Raw genomic sequence first — 22918 nt, forward strand, 5'->3', positions numbered from 1 at the left:
AAGGAAGGGATCTTTTGGCTGATGCAGGAGACAAGGGCAATGGTATGTGAAAAGGAAGAAATTTTACTTGCTTCTGGCAGGATTTAACAATCTATACTCTCTTCTTAATTCTGAGATTTTTCTCCTCTATTCTATGTCTATTCCTGTTAAAACACAAGTCTGTAAACTTAACTATTCCAACTGTTATTTATAAACTGATAAGTTTTGAATTGCAATGCTTGTTTAACGAATAAGTTTTAAAATGGAACTATGAGATTGCTGACTGTCTGGATATACGTAACTCTTATGTGTTTTTGTCTTTAGATAGTATTGCTGAAGTTAATTTATAAATAAGCTCTATTAAATTGACTTTTAAAAAAAGTAAGCACTAACAAATTAAATATTTCTAAATATAAGAGAAACTAAGCTAAATGGATTTCAAGTTCATGTGATCTGAAAAATATTTAATATTAAATTAAGACCTTGTATTAAAGCTAAAGTTTGTTGTTTAAGTTTATTAATTAATACAGACATGTCTTTAGAGTCATCAACATTAATTATGATATTTTATTGTACTTGAGTTTACTAAAAGTCAATAAGTTCATATTATACCTGTTGTAAAATTTGTCAGTGAGAAAATTAACCCCTCATTGTCAGACTTCAGCCATTCTGATGTCCTTGTAGCATGGCAATAGTCTGCTCTGAAATGAGAGAAATGAAGATTGATAAACAATAAATACAAATTAAACAGTCAGGGCTATGAGAAATCCAAAACAGCAGCTTGGCTTTTCCTGGCACCCTGGAAAACCTCATCTTTAATTTAATGATTTAAAGCCTTTCTTGGCTACAAGGTTGAGGCCCTCACAGTGAAAAAAAAATAGTTTTGAAATGTGTTTTTCACTTGGGTCATACTTTCTACAATTTTTAGTAATCAAGGCACCCACTTTACTAGACAAATTATATGAGCTAATTTGACCAATTAACCAGACTTATTTTAAAAACAAATTAATCTTAATTTGGCTACAGTTGGTAAAAATAAGGGTAATTTTAGAGAAAAAGAAATTATATTTTTTGTGGCTTTTTAAAAAATACATCTTTATTGGAGTATAATTGCTTCACAATGTTGTGTTAGTTTCTGTAGTACAACAAAGTGAATCAGCCATATGCATACATATATCCCCATATTCCCTCCCTCTTCCATCTCCCTCCCACCCTCCCTATCCCAGCCCTCTAGGTCGTTGCAAAACACCAAGCCGATCTCCCTGTACTATGCTGCTGTTTCCCACTAGCTATCTATTTTACATTTGGTAGTGTGTATATGTCGATGCTACTCTCACTTTGCCCCAGCTGCCCCCGTCCCTGCTCCCGTGTCCTCAAGTCCATTCTCTATGTCTATGTCTTTATTCCTGCCCTGCCACTAAGCTCATCAGTACCTTCCCCCCCCATATATATGTGTTAGCATATGGTATTTGTTTTTCTCTTTCTGACTTACTTCAGTCTGTATGACAGACTCTAGGTCCATCCACCTCATTACAAATAACTCAATTTTGTTTCTTTTTATGGCTGAGTAATACTCCATTGTAATATATGTGCCACATATTCTTTATCCATTCATCTGTCAATGCACATTTTGGTTGCTTCCATGTCCTGGCTATTGTAAATAGTGCTACAATGAACATTGTGGTACATGTCTCATTTTGAATTATGGTTTCCTCAGGGTATATGCCCAGTAGTGGGATTGCTGGGTCATATGATAGCTCTATTTTTAGTTTTTTAAGGAACCTCCATACTATTCTCCATAGTGGTTGTATCAATTTACATTCCCACCAACAGTGAAGGAGGGTTCCCTTTTCACCACACCCTCTCCAGCATTTATTGTTTGTATATTTTTTGATGAAGGCCATTCTGACTGGTGTGAGGTGATACCTCATTGTAGTTTTGCATTTGTCTAATAAGTAGGGAGGTGGAGCAGCTTTTCATGTGCCTCTTGGACATTTATATGTCTTCTTTGGTGAAGTGTATATTTAGGTTTTCCACCCATTTTTTAATTTGGTTGTTTGTATTTTTGAAACTGAGCTCCATGAGCTGTTTGTATATTTTGGAGATTAATCCTTTGTCCATTGTTTCATTTGCAAATATTTTCTCCCATTCTAAGGGTTGTCTTTTCATCTTGATTATGGTTTCCTATGCTGTGCAAAAGCTTTTGAGTTTAATTAGGTACCATTTGTTTATTTCTGTTTTTATTTTAATTACTCTAGGAGGTGGGTCAAAAAATATCTTGCTGTGGTTTATGTCAAAGAGTGCTTTTCCTATGTTGTCCTCTAAGAGTTTTATAGTGTCCGGTCTTACATTTAAGCCTTGAATCCATTTGGATTTATTTTTATGTACAGTGTTAGGTAATGTTCTAATTCATTCTTTTACATGTAGCTGTCCAGTTTTCCCAGCACCACTTATTGAAGAGGCTGTCTTTTCTCCATTGAATGTTCTAGCCTCCTTTGTCATAAATTAGGTGACCAGAAGAGTGTGGGTTTATCTCTGGGCTTTGTATCCTGTTCCATTGATCTATATTTCCATTTTTGTGCCAGTACTGTACTGTCTTGATTACTGTAGATTTGTAGTATAATTTGAATTGGGGAGTCTGATTCCTCCAACTCCATTTTTCTTTCTCAAGATTGCTTTGGCTATTTGGGGTCTTTGCATTTCCATACCAATTGTAAAATTTTTTGTTCTAATTCTGTGAAGAATGCAATTGGTAGTTTAATAGGGATTGTATTGAATCTGTAGATTGCTTTGAGTAGTATAGGCATTTTCACAGTATTGATTCTTCCAATCGAAGAACATGGTATATTTCTCCATCTGTTTTTGTCATCTTTGATTTCTTTCATTAGTGTTTTATAGTTGTCTAAGTACAAGTCTTTTGCCTCCTTAGGTAGGTTTACTCTTCAGTATTTTATTCTTTTTGTTGCAGTGATAAATGGGATTGTTTCCGGAATTTCTCTTTCTAATTTTTCATTGCTAGTTTATAGGAATGCAAGAGATTTCTGTGCATTACTTTTGTATCCTGCAACCTTACCAAATTCATTGATTAGGTCTAGTAGTTTTCTGGTGACACCATTAGGATTTTCTATGTATACTATCATGTCATCTGCAAACAGTGACAGTTTTACTTCTTCTTTTCCAATTTGTATCCCTTTTATTTCTTTTCCTTCTCTGATTGCCATGGCTAGGACTTCCAAAACTATGTTGAATAAAAGTGGTGAGAGTGGACATCCTTGTCTTGTTCCTGATCTTAGTGGAATTGTTTTCAGTTTTTCACCATTGAGTATGATGCTTGCTGTTGGTTTGTCATATATGGCCTTTATTATGTTGAGGTATGTTCTCTCTATGCCCATTTTCTGTAAAGTTTTTATCATAAATGGGTTTTGAATTTTGTCAGAATATTTTCTGCATCTACTGAGATGATCATACAGTTTTTATTCCTTAATTTGTTAATATGGTGTAACACATTGATTGACTTGTGTATATTGAAGAATCCTTGCATTTCTGGGATAAATTCCACTTGATCATTGTGTCTGATCCTTTTAATATGTTGTTGGATTCTGTTTGCTATTATTTTGTTCAGGATTTTTGCATCTATGTTCATCAGTGATATTGGTCTGCAATTTTCTTTTTTTGTGTGTGATCTCTTTTTCTAGTTTTGATATCAGGATGATGGTGGTTTCGTAGAATGAATTTGGGAGTGTTCCTCCCTCTGCAATATTTTGGTAGAGTTTGAGAAGGATCCGTGTTAGCTCTTCTCTAAATATTTGATAGAATTCCCCTGTGAAGCCATCTGGTCCTAGACTTTTCTTTGTTGGAAGATTTTAATTATAGTTTCAATTTCATTACTTGTGATAGGTCTGTTTATATTTTCTAATTCTTCCTAGTTCAGTCTTGGAAAATTCTACCTTTCCATGAATTTGTCCATTTCTTTCTGATTACCCATTTTTTTGACATATAATTGTTTTTAGTAGTCTCTTATAATCTTTTGTATTTCTGTGGCTTCTGTTGTTATTTCTCCTTTTTCATTTCAAATTTTATTGATTTGCATCCTCTCCCTTTTTTTCTTGATGAGTCTGGCTAAAGGTTTATCAATTTTGTTTACCTTCTCAAAGAACCAACTTTTAGTTTTATTGATCTTTGCTATTATTTTCTTCATTTCTATTTTGTTTATTTCTGCTCTGATCTTTATGATTTCTTTCCTTCTACTGAGTTTGGGTTTTCTTTATTTTTTTTCTAGTTGCTTTAGGTGTAGGGTTAGACTTTTTATTTGAGATTTTTCTTGTTTCTTGAGGTGAGATTGAATTGCTATAAACTTCCCTCTTAGAACTGATTTTGCTGAGTCCCATATGTTTTGGGTCATCATGTGTTTGTTGTCATTTGTGTCTATGTATTTTTTAAATTTCTTCTTTGATTTCTTCAGTGATCTCTGGCTTATTTAGTAGTGCACTGTTTAACTTCCATGTATTTGTGCCTTTTACAGTTTTTTTTTTTCCTGTAATTAACTTCCAATCTCGTAGCATTGTGGTCAGAAAAGATGCTTGATATGATATCAATTTTCTTAAATTTTCCAAGGTTTGCTTTGTGACCCAAGATGTAATCTATCCTGGAGAATGTTCCATGAGCACTTGAGAAGGAAGTGAATTCTACCACTTTCAGGTGGAATGTCCTATAAATATCAATTAAATCTATCTGGCCTATTGTGTCATTTAATGCTTGTGTTTCCTTATTTATTTTCTGTTTGGATGATCTGTCCATTGGTGTAAGTGGGGTGCTAAAGTCCCCTACTATTATTGTGTTACTGTCGATTTCCCCTTTCATGGTTGTTAGCATTTGCCTTATGTATTGAGGTGCTCCTACATTGGCTGCATAAACATTTAAATGGTTATCTTCTTCTTGGATTGATCCCTTGATCATTATGTAGTGTCCTTCCTTATGTCTTGTAACAGTCTTTATTTTAAAGTCTGTTTTTATCTGATATGAGTATTGCTACTCCAGCTTTCTTTTGATTTCCATTTGCATGGAATATCTTTTTCCATCCCTTCACTTTCAGTCTGTATGTGTCCCTAGTCTGAAGTGGGTCCTCTTGTAGACAGCATATATAAGGGTCTTGTTTTTTTATCTATTCAGCCAGTCTGTGTCTTTTGGTTGGAACATTTAATCCACTTACATTCAAAGTTATTATCGATATGTATGTTCCTATCACCATTTTCTTAATTGTTTTCAGTTTGTTTTTGTGGGGTTTTTTCTTCTGTTTCTCCTGCCTAGAGAAATTCCTTTAACATTTGTGGTAAAGCTGGTTTGGTGGTGCTGAATTCTCTTAGCTTTTGCTTGTCTGTAAAGCTTTTGATTTCTCTGTCAAATCTGAATGAGATCCATGCTAGGTAGAGTAATCTTGGTTGTAGGTTTTTCTCTTTCATGACTTTAAGTATATCATGCCACTCCCTTCTGGCCTGCAGAGTTTCTGCTGAAAAATCAGCTGATAACTTTATGGGGATTCCTTTGTATGTTGTTTTCTTTTCCCTTGCAGGTTTTAATATTTTTGTTTTGAATTAAATTTTTGTCAGTTAGATTAATATGTGTCTTGGTGTGTTTCTCCTAGGATTTATCTTGTATGAGACTCTCTGTGTTTTCTGGACTTGGGTGACTATCTCCTTTCCCATGTTAAGGAAGTTTTCCACCTTAATCTCTTCAAATATTTTCTCAAACCCTTTCTTTTTCTCTTCTTCTTCTGGGACCCCTATAATTCGAATGTTGGTGTGTTTAATGTTGTCCCAGAGGCCTCTGAGTTTGTCTTCAAATTTTTTCATTCTTTTTTCTTTATTGTGATCCTTGGCAGTTATTTCCACCATTCTGTCTTCCAGCTCATTTATTCATTCTTCTGCTTCAGTTATTCTGTTATTGATTCCTTATAGCTTATTTTTCATTTCAGTTATTGTGTTGTTCATCTCTGTTTGTTTTTTCTTTAGTTCTTCTAGATCTTTGTTAAACATTTCTTGTATTTTCTCAATCCATGCCTCCATTCTATTTCCAAGATTCTGCATCATTTTCACTGTCATTACTTGAATTGTTTTTCAGGTAAGTTGCCTATTTCCTCTTCACTTATTTGGTCTTGTAGGTTTTTACTTTGCTCCTTCATTTGTGACATTTCTTTTGTCATGTAATTTTTTTTTTGATGGGTGGGGTTGTGTTCCTGCCTTACTGTTTGTTTGGCCTGAGGCTTTCACCACATGAGTTTGTTGGCCATTGTGTAGAGCTGGGTCTTGGTGCTGAGATGAGGACCTCCAGGTGACCTCACTGCTAATATTCCCTGGAGTCTGAGGTTCTCTGTTAGTCCAGTGGTTCAGACTAAGAGCTCTCACTGCAGGAACTTTAGCCCAACCCCTGGGTCATGAACCAAGATCCTACAAGCTGCATGGGGTGGCAAAAAACAAAAAAAAGGAGAATAATAACAAAGAGTAAAAAATAAATTTAGACTAGGAAACTAACAGACATGTTAGAAAGAATATAAAAATTAAAATATAGATGAAACAACTGGAAGGTAAAACAGAACCACAAGTGTAAAAAGAGGAGAGAAAATAAAAAAGAAAGGTTGAAAAGGCCTTGGCTGTGAAAGGCAGGACCGAGGCTGCAGCAGGGTTTGGGCAGTGGGTGGGGCCTATGCTTAGCACCCACAGGGCTGGAAAAGGCCCTTGTGGGGAGGGGTTAGGCTTAGGCTCAATGGAACAAAAGGGGCCCAGGCAGGTCTCTGGTCTCAGAGGGTACAGGACCCGGCCTGGGAGGCCAGCAGGCTCCCTGGGCCCAAGTGGGTTGAGCAAATGCCCTGTTTCCCTCCTGCTCCTCTGGTCCCAAAGGGCCCCTCCCACCTGCCTCTCCTGTTCTCCCCTGGCCTCCCTCTTATGCTTCCACGACCAACACCACTCAGAGGGGTCCTCTGAAGGTATAGGACCTGGCCCAAGAGCCAGGCAGCCTTCTCAGGCCAATTGGACAGGGGAAATTCTCAGTACACTCTCCCCTGATCCAAGCCCCCAAAGGTCCTTCCAGGCATGGAAACCCCTCCCCCCTCCAAGCCACCCCTCAGGGACACCAGCCCTGTCCGGCCCCCACTTGCCCTCCCCACCCAGTCCCCCCACCTCCTACTGGTTTGCTTGGGAGTTCCTCCCATCTCCTTGGACTTTGAGGTCTCCCACCAGCATCCGGCAGGTGCCCTAGTTGTGGGGAGATGTGAACTCTGTCTTCCCATGTCACCATCTTGACTCAACCTTTTCTCAAAATTATGTTTTAATAGACATTAAATTTTAGTTTTGCTACTTGAGGTCCATATCTGCTGTTTAAAACTCACTTTTCAAATAGCTCTTTGTTGCTATGTTATATTATTTAAAAAGATAATGAAGCTATTAAAACCTGATTGAATTATTAAGAAGATATTCTAAGCTTGTTTCTAAAGCTGATGACTGTAATCTATCTTTGAATGAAAATTAGATGCCCATAACCTATAACCAGGGGATTATACATATTAGGGGAAAAATTCATTTAAAGGACTGTGTCCAACTTAGATAAAAGGTCTCTTATCAGGTATTCTGAAGTACATCATGCCCAAGAAAACTGAAGGGAATCAAATTCCAAGACTTAAGATACTTTCCCCCTAATTACTAAAAATGCCCAAAGGAGGACTTCCTGAGCACTGATGTCAGTCTTCCCCTCCCTCCGACCCTTACAAGTGTTGACCCTTTATTTTCAACTTTCAGACAGACCAGTTCCCTCTCATTGTCACCACCACTGGGACACCTTCTGTGCTATTCCTTTGCAGCAATTTCGCGGGTATTAACACCTAGTTGGGAGACTACTTTGGAAAGGTTAACATCTAAAGTTGTAAGTAAAAATCTTGATTAAATTGCATGGCGGATTTTGACATGGGAAAAAAACTTTTAGATAGCTAAATATTACTCCAGTGGAAGCCGCTGTATCCATGGAAATGGCTGCTCCAACGAGGGTTATCTCACAGGTGGGAGCCCTTTCTCCAGCCGAGGTTACTATCCCAGAGGAAAATGCACCAAAGTGTTAGGAGAGACCTCTGCTATATTCAGGAGCTCCTTTGTACCCCAAGTTACCCAAGGGACCCATTTTCAGCCCAGCTAGCCCACAGCAGTGAAAGTTACCAACCAACTGCCCCTATGGTTTTGCCTCTGAGAGAAATTTCTGATGGGAATCAAGGAACAATAAGAGTTCATGTGCTCTTTTCAATGTCCAAAAGAAGTCTGACAGAGGATAAGTTGGGAAGTTTTTCTGAGGATTCTGAATTTTCATAGGAGTCCACCCAGTTGATGAGATCTTTTGATCTCACCTGGGGGGATTTCCAGATCTTATCCCACTGCTGCACCCCTGAAAGAGAATAGCATATAATACTGGTAGCCAGAGTCCATGCTGACCAAGTGGCAGCTCAAGCCCAAGTGGGCCATACTGTACAACACTGTCCCCAAGGCAGATCCACCGTGAAATTACCAGATAAATTCTATTGATAGGGATAGATGGGACCATATGATTAATTGTTTAATAAAGTTTAATAAGGTCTATGAAAAATTTTAGATTAAAACCCAACAATTATGAAAAAGTAAAAAGAGTCCAACTGGGACCAGATGAAAATCTTGCAGTTTTTCAAGGGAAATTAGTGGAAGCTTTTAGAAAGTATACAAATGTGGATCCCTCCTTCCCCAAGGGAAAAGCCCTTTTGGCTATGCATTTCATAGCCCAGTTTGCCCCAGAAATCAGGTGGAAAATTCAAAAAGTAACTGCTGGTCCTCAGACCTCGAGTGATTTGTTCTAACTGACATATTTTGTTTTCAATAATAAGGATAAGGCCCAAATGCTGAACACACCAAGAAAAATATACAAAAGCCCCAAATGATGGCAGTGGTGTTGTCCCCAGAGACCACTCAAGGGGAGGCCAGGCTTTCTGGATCATTCTGGCCATGGTGGACCACATGGTCCATGGGTACCCAGACAAAACCAGTTTACCCTGTGTGGACAAAAGGAAGACTGGAGGAAAGATTGTGATTGATGCACCCTTTACAAACAGCTAACATTGGCAGCGGGAATGCCCCAGATGCCAGAGAGTGAGGGTGGCCCTTCAGCCATTGATGATTTCACAATCAGAAGACTGAGGGGGCCCTTGGCCAAAAGTGGCTCTGCATAGAGATACCACATACATAACTAATGTCAAGCCTCAGGTGGTCATTGATGTGGTGGGCCATTTGATAGAATTTCTCACAGACGCTGGTGCAAAATTTTCTGTCTTAACCCAAAGGATTGGAAGCCTTAACAACCATAAGGAATATGTAATGGGAGTGTCAAGTAAGAGACAAGGGCACACTTTCCTGAAACCCATTTTGTGCAACATCAATGGCCAGTTGTTTCTACATCCCTTCCTGTTTGTGCCCGACTGTCCTCTCTCTTTAATGGAAGGGACTTATTAACTAAATTAGGGGCCACTCTGTTTCTTGAGGACAAGGAAGCCACCCTTATCACCAAATGATATTAAAAGAAAATAAAGAATAACAGATTAAATCTATAACTGAGATAAAAGACTAAATAGACCCTGAAGATGAAACATTGACATTCCAGGCCTAGCCAAAACAAACAGATTGAGGCCTTAAGTGACCGTCTTCCAGATTTGGAAACTGTTTTGGAAACATTGTTTGGACCTCCAAAATCATGGTTATAATCTTTCTAAATGACTCTTCTAATAGTTATTACTGTATTTCTTTTAATTTATATCTTTTTGTAGACTCATCCTCCAACACTTAACATGCAAGAGGGCTAAAAGGATGATGCTGAGCTAAGTGACATTGGTTTACAGTTCTCCCAGCAGAGAAGGGACAGTCAGCCAGGTGTTTTACTCCTTCCCCAGCCAGGTCTATGTCCCATCTCAGCAGGAATCAGTTAGTGATAGGTTGTCACCCCTTAGCTTAGCAACAAAATCATACAGCAAAAGCATGAAACATGTCTGCAAACCAATAAAACAATGGTGGAATAAGACCTACACCCTGCCCAGTGAGCTAAGTTAATATTTCCTAGGACATGCTTCTCTGGGCACACTAAAAGCAAAAATGTAAGGAAACGGTGACATTATACTGAAACCTGAGATGATTTACCATTTTTAGTATATGTTACTGCCTTTTTGCTCATTTCTGTTATGCCATGACCATCCTGGATTGAACATATAGGGACAACAGAACTCCCCAATCTGATATGGAGGAGGAGCTGATGATGGAAGTTTGATGTTTACTCAAGAATGAAGAAGAAGGTGGTCTTCTCCCCCTCCCCACTTTTCCTTTGATTATAAAACTGTAGCCCATTAAGTTCTTGGGGCATGGCACCCTCTCACCCACCCATGTGTAAGCCTCACAAGTGTCCTATTCTAAAAAATCACATCTTATCTATCACTTTGCTTCTCACTGAATTCTTTCTGCACTGAGACATAAAGAACCAGAGCTTCTCGGAGCCTCCAGAGATGCATTTCTGTGGTTTCCATTTTAGAAGAATATATCGATAGTTCCCTCACTAGACCTTCAGTCTTACTCCCCAGGAGCAAAATCTTTTAAGTTTGCAGTTCTTATGGAGCTAAACTCTATAAATCAAATAACTTATTTTAAAATTCTTGATATATTAACTTTGAACTATGTTTATTAACTGACACTGCCACCATTTTTATCCACCCAACATTTGATCAACATATTACTTTTAGTTTATGAACCATTTAAGTTTGCTTGTTATTCTTTCTTGCTGCCCTCCATCTTTCTTACTGAGTTGTATGTTACTTCTTATTGATTGTAGATATTCTTTATATATTTTAGATACTAATCCTCTATAGCTTAGATGAGTTACAAATATCTCAGCTTTTGAGTGTTTTTTTCACTCTATAGTGAAGCAAATATAGTCTTTTCAATGAAGGGTGATGAAACAACTGGACATCCACATGCAAAAAAAAATGAATCTAGACACAGACTTTATGATGTTCGTAAAGATTAACTTTAAATAGATCATGGACCTAAACATAAAATGCAAAACTATAAAACTCCTAGAAAATAACATAGGAGATAATCTAGATGACCTTAGGTTTGGTGATGACTTTTTAGATAAAACACCAGGACATGATCCATGAAAGAAAGAAATGATGAGCTAAATTTCATTAAAATTAAAATTTTCTGTCTGCAAAAGACAGAATCAAGAGAATCAGAAGACAAGGCACAGACTAGGAGAAAATATTTTCAAATAAATCTGATAAAAGACTGTTATCCAAATATAAAAAAGACATTTAAGACTAAACAATATGAAAACAACTTTATTAAGAAGAGATCAAAAGAACTTAAAAAGACACCTCACCAAAGAAGATATACAGATGAAAAATCAGCTTATGAAAATATGCTCCATATTATATGTCATTAGGAAAATAACAATGAGATACCACTACACATCTATCAGAATGGCCAAAATCCAAAACACAACACCAAATGCTGGAAAGAATGTAGAGTAGCAGAAACTTTCATTCACTTCCAGTTGATTGCAGAGTGGCATAGCCATTTTGGAAGACAGTGTAACAGTTTCTTACAAAATTAATATTCTTCCCATATGTTCCAGCAGTCATGCTTCTTGGTATTTACCCAATAAAGGTGAAAACTTAAGTCTACACAAAAACCTGCACACAGATGTTTATAGCAGCTTTATTCATAGTTGCCAAAACTTGGAAGAAACCAAGATATCTTTCAGTAGGTGAATGAATAATTAAACAGTGGCACATCCCAACAATGGAATATTATTCAGTGCTAAAAAGAATAAGATATCAAGACATGAAAAGACATGGAGGAAACTTAAATGCATATTACTAAGTGACAGAGCATATCTGAAAAGGCTACATATGGTATGATTCCAACTACCTGATTTTCCAGGAAAAGTAGAACTATGGAGACAGTGAAAGAATCAGTGGTTGCCAAGGATTATAGGGGAGAGAGGGATGAATAGGTGGAGCACAAAGGACTTGTGAAACTACTCTATGATACCATAATTAATGGTGGATATATGTCTTTACACATTTGTCAAAACTCACAAAATGTACAACAAGAGTGAGCCCTATGGAAACTAAAGACTCTGGGTGATAATAATGTGTTGATGTAGGTTCATCATCAATGTAGGTAATATGTAAGTACCTTTCTGATATGGGAATTTGATATTGGGGGAGGCTGTACATAGGAGCAGGAGGTAAGTGGGAGAGCTCCATAATTTCCACTCACTTGTGCTGGGAACCTAAAGTTGTTATAAAAATTAAAGTCTATTAAAAAAAAATAATAAACACTGGACAGAGTCCTGCTAAGGTCTGCCTCCCAGAGGCCCATCCTGCCTGTCCCAAAAGAGGCAACCTTTAAACCTAAGTAAAGAAGTCAGGCTCCCTCTGGCTGGATCCCCCTACAAACAACAGCACCAAAAAGTCTTTCCTGGCTTCTTTGATGGTCATAAACACCCTGCATGTGAGCGTCTCATATGCCACAGAACATCTGCTGAAATGCAAAGGCCCCAGGGAGAGAGACTCATATTCATTATCCCACTCTGTGAATGAGTTAGAGCCCCTTTTGAGAGCAGGAAACAGGGACAGAGACACAGGACACCTCAAAGAGGTTTCAGACCCAGGACACAGGGCACCCAGCACAGTAAACCTTTGACTAACCAAGATTAATTCTCTAAGTTTTGGCTCACCACAACTGCTCAGTAAGGCACTGATCTCCAAGTCACAGATCTGCACATTTACACTGGCTTTCTGTGGAAATGCTTTATTCTTATGTCGGGATTATGGGCAGCATGCCAGCCAGTACAAGGCCAAGTTTGGGGAATACACAGCCTTTTTGTGATTTTAAAGCCACACTCCATAAGGGCTGTCTACTCTGCTCATGTGTAGCTGGTTCCAAGTTCCCCCCACTCACTCCACCCACACTGTGAAGACAGAGGTTGCCATTAGGGATGAGAGGGATGGGAAAAGTTATCAAAGTCCCTGGAGAGAAGAAGGGGTTACGAGTTAAGGAAGAAAAAAACAAATAAGAAAGGAAATGGATCTTTCCTGCTGTATGTCCTATTGGAAGATATGTGAGAACCAAATTCAGAATTCCATGGAGCTCATTCTATGTGCATTAGGGTGTGAACAGCTGCCACCGCCAGCCCTCAACCTGAGTTAGACTTGTTTTTTCTGGCTCAGAACCCCCAGCCCATTTTGCCAGCCACCCCCAAGTCTGAACTTGCAAAGAGTGGGCTCAAGTTCTATCTTTGGAATTTATCCCTCTCTCACCACTAAAAATAAACCATCCCAGCTGTCCAATGTGGTTTGTGACAGACCCTCCCAGTGATCCCACTCCTACAACCAGTGAAAATAGAGATGATCTATTGAGTGTGGCATGGCTCTCCAGCCACCGTCTCATAACCCTCTCCTGCCCATAACCCACTTCTCTCTATCCAAGGCTTCTTGGAAACACTTGATTTCAAGAAAAAGTCATGAGGGTCTTAAGTCATGTGCAGTATGAAATGGTAAAGATGGCCCTTTGGTGCCACGTAGAATTTGAGATTCAAAAATATGAATTACGAGAGAGGAATAAACAGCCAGAATCAGTGGGAGACACGAGGATAGTCTTTTCTCTAGGAACAAGGAAAAAAAGGCCATTATGACTTGGATGGAAACAAAGGAAAGCAATTAATTGTGACCTTGAATTATGCTCATGAGTTCTTCCAGTGGTCAACTGTACTAAGCAAGAACTATTTGAGTGCATGTGATTCATTTCTGTAAATTTATTCTGACCTGAGCAGAATAAAGAGCAGATCCAAGTTAAATATTTCATGTGAACAGTCCAAGAATAGGAAATGAGAAAAAAGGAAAGAAGAAAGTAATCCCTTTATTAGACAAATTGCAATACATATTCAACCAACACTCATGGAGTGCCAATGATAAATCAGGCACTACGCTCCAGATATTTTCATGTCCACTAAAGCCCTTGCCCCACTCTGCTATTCAAACTCATGCCATCTTGAGTACCACCTCCTCTGGAAAGAGACTACTGGTCCACTTATGCATGCAAAGTTTTCCTGAGTGGAGTTGCCTCCTAACATGCCAGACCCTACCATGCCTGACTCCAAAGGAATGAATTTCTCAAAGTGATACAGCCCTAGGTATACTGGGTATCAGAGATATCTGGGACAGCAGTCTTCCTGTAACTGTCTATAAGTCCTACATAGGAAGAGCAGGGTGGCCTGTTTCAACCCATCTCTCTGGGAGAGCTTATCTAAGTTCATATCTTCCGTGATCTGATAGTGTCTACTATGGACAAGACAGCAATTGGGCTCTCAAGAGTCTTAACCATTATCTCTCCTGCTCCCAATCCTGACTCTAAGAGCAGCCCAAAGTGTGGTTTGGGAGGCTGTGAGCACCTCACAGGGTAAGGATGGACTTCATATTGTCTTTCTCCAAACCTTTTTCCATGTCCAGACAGACCTCCCTGGGGGAATGAAAACTCCCCACAATCTCTCCATATTGCAGAGACAATGAGATCTAGAGTCTGGCTTTCCAGAGCCCCCTCCCAGCTCCAGGGGCCCTGGTCCTAATTGCTGGGACTTGATGAATGAGTTTGATTTTCTTCTTGTAAGATTTTTCTAAAATTTTATATTATAAGCTTAGAACTTCACTCTATATTTAATCTCATTTGATCTTGGTGAGCTTTCAGTTTTAGGCATTGCGTTGGGCTGTAGTTTTCATGAGAAAAAAATCCCCTCACTTCTCCTTTGCCTGCCCAGGGACAAGAAAGCCAATTGTTGGGAAGCATCATTCCCACCCCTGGTACTATATTACTTTCTAATCCTAAAAGGCTCCACTAAAATCAGCCCCCGCCCAGTCCTCATGGAAATGCTGGAGCAAGGCTCCTATGAACTGATTAATGTTTCTTGGGCCAGACAGGTTCCTCAGTGATAGTTTTTACCCATTAACTCACTTGGAGTTTTAGACAAATCCTATGGGCAGGACAATTCTTTTGCAACATACCACCCACAGACTATACATCCCACCACTGAAATTCATGTCCTATTTTTAGTGTGAGCTCAATAATGTAAAGTGCAATTGTTCATGAACATATGTGGATCTCCCAGGCCTGAGTGAGGCCAGTGAGCAGGAAATACAAAGGGAAGAAATAGTTTGGTTAGAAGGCATCACCTGCAGACTCTTCCTCCCAAGCCTCCTTCTGGGTGAGTGGAGATGTGAACTGAGACCTTTTGGAAATAATCCAGGGTAGATCCAGATGACTTGTCAGGGCTTCAGAGACAAGTTGTATCTGGGTAGCAAGGAAAGGGCATGAGGGAAGAGAATTCTTTAATTTTACACCTATCATGTGCTAGGAACTGCAAATGCATTACTTATCTCTGAAAACGGCCCCATTTTATACACATGACAAAATAAGTCTCAAAGAGTCAAAATTTTCCCTGTGGAACCAGGTGGTGGATCCAGGTTTAAAGACAGATCAGACCCAACCCAGGCACTTGTTCCAAGTGTTGTGCCTTATGGTGAATGAACTCATGGTGAAGCATCAGCAAAGCTACTAGTATGCCCATCTTTGTCCCCAGGGCTCCAAACCTCCCTTTTCTTTAACTGAGACATTCTCTAGGAGTTGAGATCTCACAGTGTAATGGTCATTGGTCCTGAACATGTGAGAGAGCATTTCAAACCCTTGACATTTCAAACCCTTGACAGATGAGAGAAGTTAGAGCCTCCATTATTTCTCTGCACATCTCTCTCCCCATCACTGCTCTGAGCATCTGGGGAGGCCCTAGTCCCTTCTGAGCCTAAACTACCCATTTATAGGGCCTTCAGAGACATCTAGAACTAAACCAGCTTGTGCCTGAGTCAAGGCATTTGAGGATTTGCAATTCTGTCTCCCATCCCTGTAAAATTTGGAATCCATAAAAGAGCAACTCTCTCCCTGCCCTAGACTGGCCTCCTTCATTCTCTCTTAGTTTTCTCTGCCCCTAAATCCCCTCAATAGATTCACCATAACACCCATCCCTATTGCCTCTCTGGAACCTTCCTTCCATTGTAAGCAACACCACCCCGCCCCCATCATGTTCTAAGCCACCTGCAGGAATGCACTCTGAGGATGCCAGTCCCTTCCCAGTCCTCTTCAGTGGGAGATTATCTTTCTCCCACACCCACACAGCACTGGGTCACTCTCCTGACCTTCTTTACTCCTCTACCACTGAGTGGAAACACCTCCTCTGTTGCCTTCATTCCCCAAGTCTACCACTCTCTGTTGCTCCTCTGGTTAATTTCATCTACCCACCTCCTGGCCCTGCCCTCATTCTCTGACCACTTGGCCTCCAGACTGTGGTTCTTCCTCTCCATGCAGTTTCTTAAGATTGTTTTGGAAGATCCTAATGTGTAGGAAAGTGGCCCATCCTCATACTTTGTGTTTACCTCTCAGTCCTTGCACTCTCTCACTTCTACTCTATCTCAGCCTTTCACTTCCAGAGCCAAGACCTGAATCTTTGCTCTAGTCCAACACCCCATTCAACTGGTACTAGTGGGCTGTCCTCCACTCCTGGATCTTACCACTCCTCTCTTTCCACCTCATAGAGGTCCCATCCCTTGACACACCCTCCCCTATGTACCTAGTACATCTCTGCATCCTGGATGTTTTTCTTATTTCTTTTTTTTTCCCAGAATGATCACTTTGTTGGATTGTTCTCTAACCAGAACCCTCAATTTCCTTGCACACTCATCTTCTGCTTCAACTTTCCTACAAAATATCCATCCAAGATCTAGATTCCAAACTACGTTATCTACTTTTCTATGATGCCAAGGGTTTCTGGAGAAAACCAGTCATTACAAATCCAAGTTCTCCAAACTTAGCTGGGCCCCGGGTGCCCTGAATTAAGCAATTCTATCATTAATCCTTGGTAGTAGAGTTCATCTCCCACTGTCCTCAACTATTCTAATATTTTTTTCCTCACAAAACCCCTACTCAACTCTTTCCCCACTTCCCACCCTCAGAAAATGACCTTGACTTCTACCTTATGGAGAATAAATGTCATCAGACATGAACCTCAATTTCCTGGCACACTTTTCTACCTCCACAGTCACTTTCCTTCCCCCTGTACAAGGCCAGGCCCTCAATACACTCATTGCTCTTTCCCTTACACTTTCCATTTTTCTTTCTCTACTGGCAACTTCCTTTCAGACTCTAAACAAGCTGACGTTGTTTAAATAATGTTTATTTCATATTGCCCTCTATCTGCTCTGTAATTCCCCTCCTTTCCCACTCATCTACACCTCCAAGAATACTTGTTACTGCTTTACCTATGAAATCAGAACCAAACCTGCTCCTACTATCCTTCCACAAAAGTCACACATTACCTCTATACCATGATCAGCCCTAATGTTGCTAGATTTCTTTACATCTTTAGCACCCCTTCCTCCTTTAAAAGCTCCATTCTCTTCCCTTCCATATCATTGCACCCTTCTGGTAGCTTTCTGGCCCTTCCTTCTCTATTTTGGGGCCCCCTTTTCCTTTGTTTTCCCCTTGAAGGTCAATCCAGACCCACTGCTCTCTGTCTCCTGCAATGACCTTATACTTTTCTAGTTTTAACTGCCACACATATGCTGATAACTTCCAGATCCACCCCTCTAGTCCTGACCTTCAACAATTCACAGCAGATTCACAGTCCTAAGCATTTCCACTTGTATGTCCCATGCATACAGATTTTAAATGGCTCTCAGTCTTCCCCACCTCAAAATTGCTTCTTGTTCTAAATTCTCTATCTCAGTGGCTTCATGATACACCCAGTCAACAAATTAGAAACTTGAGGGTCATCCTTGAGCCCTTAATATTTCCAATGCTCTACATTTATTCTCTGACTCCAGTCTATCAGTTTGAGTTTCTCAAAGCCATTCAACTGAACAATAGCATGAAGACATTTAAACATTGAAGGGATTTTTAAATACAGTACAATTACCTCCTTAGTAAATTAAATGAGTCCCACATCCCCAACCAGAAAGAGTGTAAAATAATGCTTTTCAAGATGAAACTAATGAGGTTCTTTCTAAATGTAGAGAAAAGATTAAACCTACAGAGGCAACATTCAAAGTTTCATCCCTGATACCAAAAACTATCACACAATTACCAATAAGCTGATAAAACCAGTTTCATAGTTTTAGCTTTCCCATTTTTGGTCTATGGCTCACATCAAATCAATTTTTATGCATACTGTGAGGTAGGAGTTAATGGGTTTTTTTTCCATATACATATGTTGTTCCAGGACTATTTTTGAAATAGACTTTCCCATTCTCCATTAGATTGTTTTCATGCCTTTGTTGAAAATTAAATGACTCTATAAGTGAGGTCTATTTCTGAGTTCTTTCTTCTGTTCCATATATCTCTTTGTTGATCCTTATGCCAGCATGACACACTCTTGATTACTGTAGCTTCATAGTTAGTCTCGAAGTCATGTAGTATAAGTTCTCCAATTTGTTGTTCTCTTTCAAGATTGCTTTAATATTCTAGGGCTTTTGCATCTCCACATACAACTTAACAATTTATCAGTTTCTGGAAGAAAAAAAAAGACCCTACTGGGATTATAACTGAATGATACAGGATTTCTGTGAATGTGTCAAAACTCTTGCTCCAAATTTTCAGCTGTCCATTTAGTGAAACTAATGCCACAAGTTACATTGGGGCAGCAATGATTCCAAGTCCACCAACCCCCAACCTGTTTACTTGATTTCTCATGGCATTTTGTCGAAAAACCACTCAGGATTGTCTAACGCTTTGACAAAGAGTCAAAGACCAAAGGACTATAGCTGACAAAAGCCTCAGTCAGAGCCGCCTTCTGTACACACTAAATGGTTTCCTATAGGGAAAAAATGGCATTAGTTTTCAAAGGAAGAAAGTTTCATTTGTCACTATGGTAACCCATCTTCTTCAGGCATACTGAATGACCTTTTTCTTGAAATAGCTATTCTTTCAAAGTTCCCAGTCCTGAGAAGCAGGGCCTGGCTGCTCTCTGATGTTCACTGGAGGAGGCCAACACAGGACAGAATAAGGAGTTATGTCTTAAGACTTTACCCACAAGGGGACCTGTTTGGGAAAGAAAGGTATCTTGTACACTCTAAGGAGGCCATGAATTGCAGGGGTTAACCTCTCAGAATTTTGAGTGTGGGATGGGTGATAATGTGCATTGGTTCAAACTCATAATTCTTACCCTAATGGACCTTTCAGTCTACTTAAATAATTAAGAGAAAAACAAAGTAATTCAAATTGTTAAAAGGATACATTTTCCTTTCTGCAGAAAATCTCAGAGTCTTTAATAGATATATCTGCCTTGTGGCTCCCAAGAAGGAACATGGCATGTACAATTTTCCAAACTTATTTGACCATGGAACTGATCTATTAGAATGTTATTATTTGTATCATTCTCTTTCAAGAACCTCAACATCCCTGAGTGACAAATAGCCAACCTCTTTGGTAAATTCCATAGGCTGAACAATTGTTTATAATCATGAAATAGTCTTTATTAATACTTCCTCCTGGAAGAATTCACAATATTACCTCCATTTGGTGTTACCCCAGAGGCCCACGATGACCCTTAAATGGTATGGATTTTGATGGTATTGTCCTAAAGGCCTGTGTCCCTTAACATAATATTTATTTGAAGACATACAAAAAAAGTACACCAAAGATGTCCCAGATGTTTAGACATCTGCCTTATATCTCAGTTAGAACTAATCTAGGCTGGAGCAGAAACTGGATCATAAAGGTTGAGAGAAGCCTTGCCAAAGGATACATGCAGGTAGTGTCTTTCAGGGGTTGCTGGAGCATCTGTTGAGGAAGATCTAAGTTAGAGAGATTTCAAGGCTGAGTCCAAGAGAACAATTCCAATATCACATGATCTAGAGGCTGGAAGGAGAGTCCCCTTCTTAAATTTGTCCTGGGCCTTGAATGCCCTGCCATTAAATTTTGAAGAAAGTATAATTGGGACCTCAATTAGGCAAGAGGTGGAAAACATTTGTTTAACAAGGGTATTGATCCACTTAAAAGTTTTATTGAGACCTAAAAGGAATAAAAAGCAAACTTGTTGGATTAGAAACACCCTCAGAGGAAATTGAGCCCTCATCTGTCAACCCCAGCAGTCTTGTTATAACTGTCCACCACTCTGCCCCTTTGGCCCTGCCCTGGCCCCTTAGTACCAGAACATTCCCTGTATGCAGTAACTCTGGTAGGGAACAAGCTGAACCAAAAGTCTCTAATTCAATACGACAACCAGCCAGGATATTCAGGTTTTTATTTGGAAACTGCCCTGGTCCACAAAGGTGTCAAGATCTATTAGCTATCCATAGGGCCAGGATTCCCAGTCTGGGCTCCCTACCTTGGGAAATCTGAATAACAGGAAAGAAGCTTGGGTTATATGCTGGGCACTTGCATTGGAGTCATGCATTCTAAATTTCCTCAGCCAATCTGATTTTCTTCTGAAGAGAATCAGTTTTTGGTGTCTGAACAGCTAGCCCACATACTGAGAACTCCTTTTACTGAGGGCACCCCTCCACACACACAAAGAGCCCTCCCTGATTATCCCAGCACCACAGTGTTCCTTTCTCAAAAGCCCTGCAAAATTTGCTAGGCCCAGTTGTGTCTTAAGGCTTGAGCTTTATCTGAACTCTTCATCCTTAGTATGGACAGGTGGGGAGGAGAATCAATTCACTCTAGAGTAGGAGATATATATATATATATATATATTATATATATATAATATATATTATATATATATATATATATATATATATATATATATATATATATATAATGTATATGGCACCATTACCCCCATTTCCCACATCTTTATCTGTGACAGACAATATTAATCAATCATTGTTCTTTTCTGCTGAGCCCAGATATGGCGTCAAAAATCCTCTGCACAGAAATTGATAGGAGCTAGAGTCTAAGATAAAGCATATTTTCCATCCCTGTTCTAGAGATTACAGTGTGCTATTAGAATATACCATGAAAAAGATACAGGTTATGGTGGTTCTGATGAGGGAGAGATTTATTCATTTACTTAATTCATTGGATATTTATCGAGCATTTACTTTATGCCAGGCACTGTTCAGAAGAGGAAGGTACAAAGTGTCATAGAAGTACAGAATAGGGGCAATCAAATCAGACTCGAGTTTGTGGGTCAGAGGAAACTTCCTAGGGAAGGTAAATTCTTTTAAATTAATTTATATATTTTAATTTATTATTGGCTGCATTGGGTCTTCATGGCTGTGCGTGGGGACTACTCTTCATTATGGTGCACAGGCTTTTCATTGCAGTGGTTTCTCTTAGTGTGGAGCATGGGCTCTAGGCATGCGGGTTTCAGTAGTTGAGGCACGTGGGCTCAGTAGTGTGGCTCGCGGGCTCTAGAGCACAAGCTCAGTAGTTGTGGCACACGGGCTTAGTTGCTCCACGGCATGTGGGATCTTCCCGGACTAGGGCTCGAACCCATGTCCCCTGCATTGGCAGGTGGATTCTTAACTACTATGCCACCAGGGAAGTCCCTATGGGAGGTAAATTTTTAAGGAAGAAAAGAAATTAGATAAATTTGGAACCAGGGTTGTGGAGAGTGTAGCAGACAATAAGAACAATTTATGTAAAGACACAGATATACAACAGATATCCAGAAGTTTTGATGATTAAGGTAAAGGATATCAGATTGAAACAATAGGAAATAAGTTATGTGTATTTTTCAGAACACTAAAGTCACAAAGTATAGTAGAGGGAGTGTTTAAGAAGAATTCAAGCTACTGTGTATGTGGAAGTGCATTGCAGAGAGGGTGATGCTCTAAAACAGCACTAAAACAGTGTGGTTTGTCAAACAATAGCATGAGCATCACCTGGGAACTTGTTAGAAATGCAGATTCTCAGGCCCCACTCCAGACCCACTGAATCAGAAACTCTGAGGAAGAATCCTAGAGATCTGGGGTTTACCATGCCCTCTGGGGATTCTGATGCACCCTAAATATCCAGAAGCACTGCTCCAAAATAATAGTTGATGTTATTACCATCACTGAACCCACCCACTTCCAAGTCCCTTCACCATCCCAAATTGGAACAGCATTTCCCCCACTGCACTCAAATTCACCTACTCTTGATTTACCTGACTCCATCAACACCAGTGCTGCCCAGGATTTCAGACTATATTTCAGTATGACTTTGATTCCCTCCTCCTCCACACTACCCAACACATCCCATCTGCCCTTATGCCCTGGAAGCATATTAGTCTGACTAATAACCTGAATCCACTAAACACAGATTAAAGTTCAAGAGATGAAGTGACAGTGGGCATAATAGAAAAGGTCATGTCAATCTAGTCTGCCAGACAGACCCACTTTTCCTCAACTTCCCTCTGGGCAAGGATGGAGAGCACAGGCTTTAAGCCAGCCTACATGGCTTCACATCCTGGATTTTCCTCTTTCTTTCTGTGTCACTTTGGGTGAATTATCTAAGATCTCTGTGCCTCAGTCCCTTCAGATGTAAACTAGAAATAATAAGGTATTTATCTCATTGGGTTATTATGGAGATGAATGAGTTCATACAGGTAAAGTACTTTGAACAGTGTCTAGCTCAATAAGTAGTAGTAGTAGTAGTAGTAGTAGTAGTAGTAGTAGTAGTAGTAGTATCACCATTACATTATTCACCTATTGCAACAGTCTCCTGTCCTCCAGTCTGTCTTCACTGCTCTTGGTCTTGCAGCCTGGCCCACTGGAAGTTGTTTAAACGGCAACTTCATGTTGAACAGGTCATTCCCCTCATCAAAAGACTTCTGTGGCTCCCTTAGGCCATCATTATCATTG

Source organism: Phocoena phocoena, chromosome 15 (genome assembly GCF_963924675.1).
Source record: "Phocoena phocoena chromosome 15, mPhoPho1.1, whole genome shotgun sequence".
Classification (NCBI taxonomy): domain Eukaryota; kingdom Metazoa; phylum Chordata; class Mammalia; order Artiodactyla; family Phocoenidae; genus Phocoena; species Phocoena phocoena.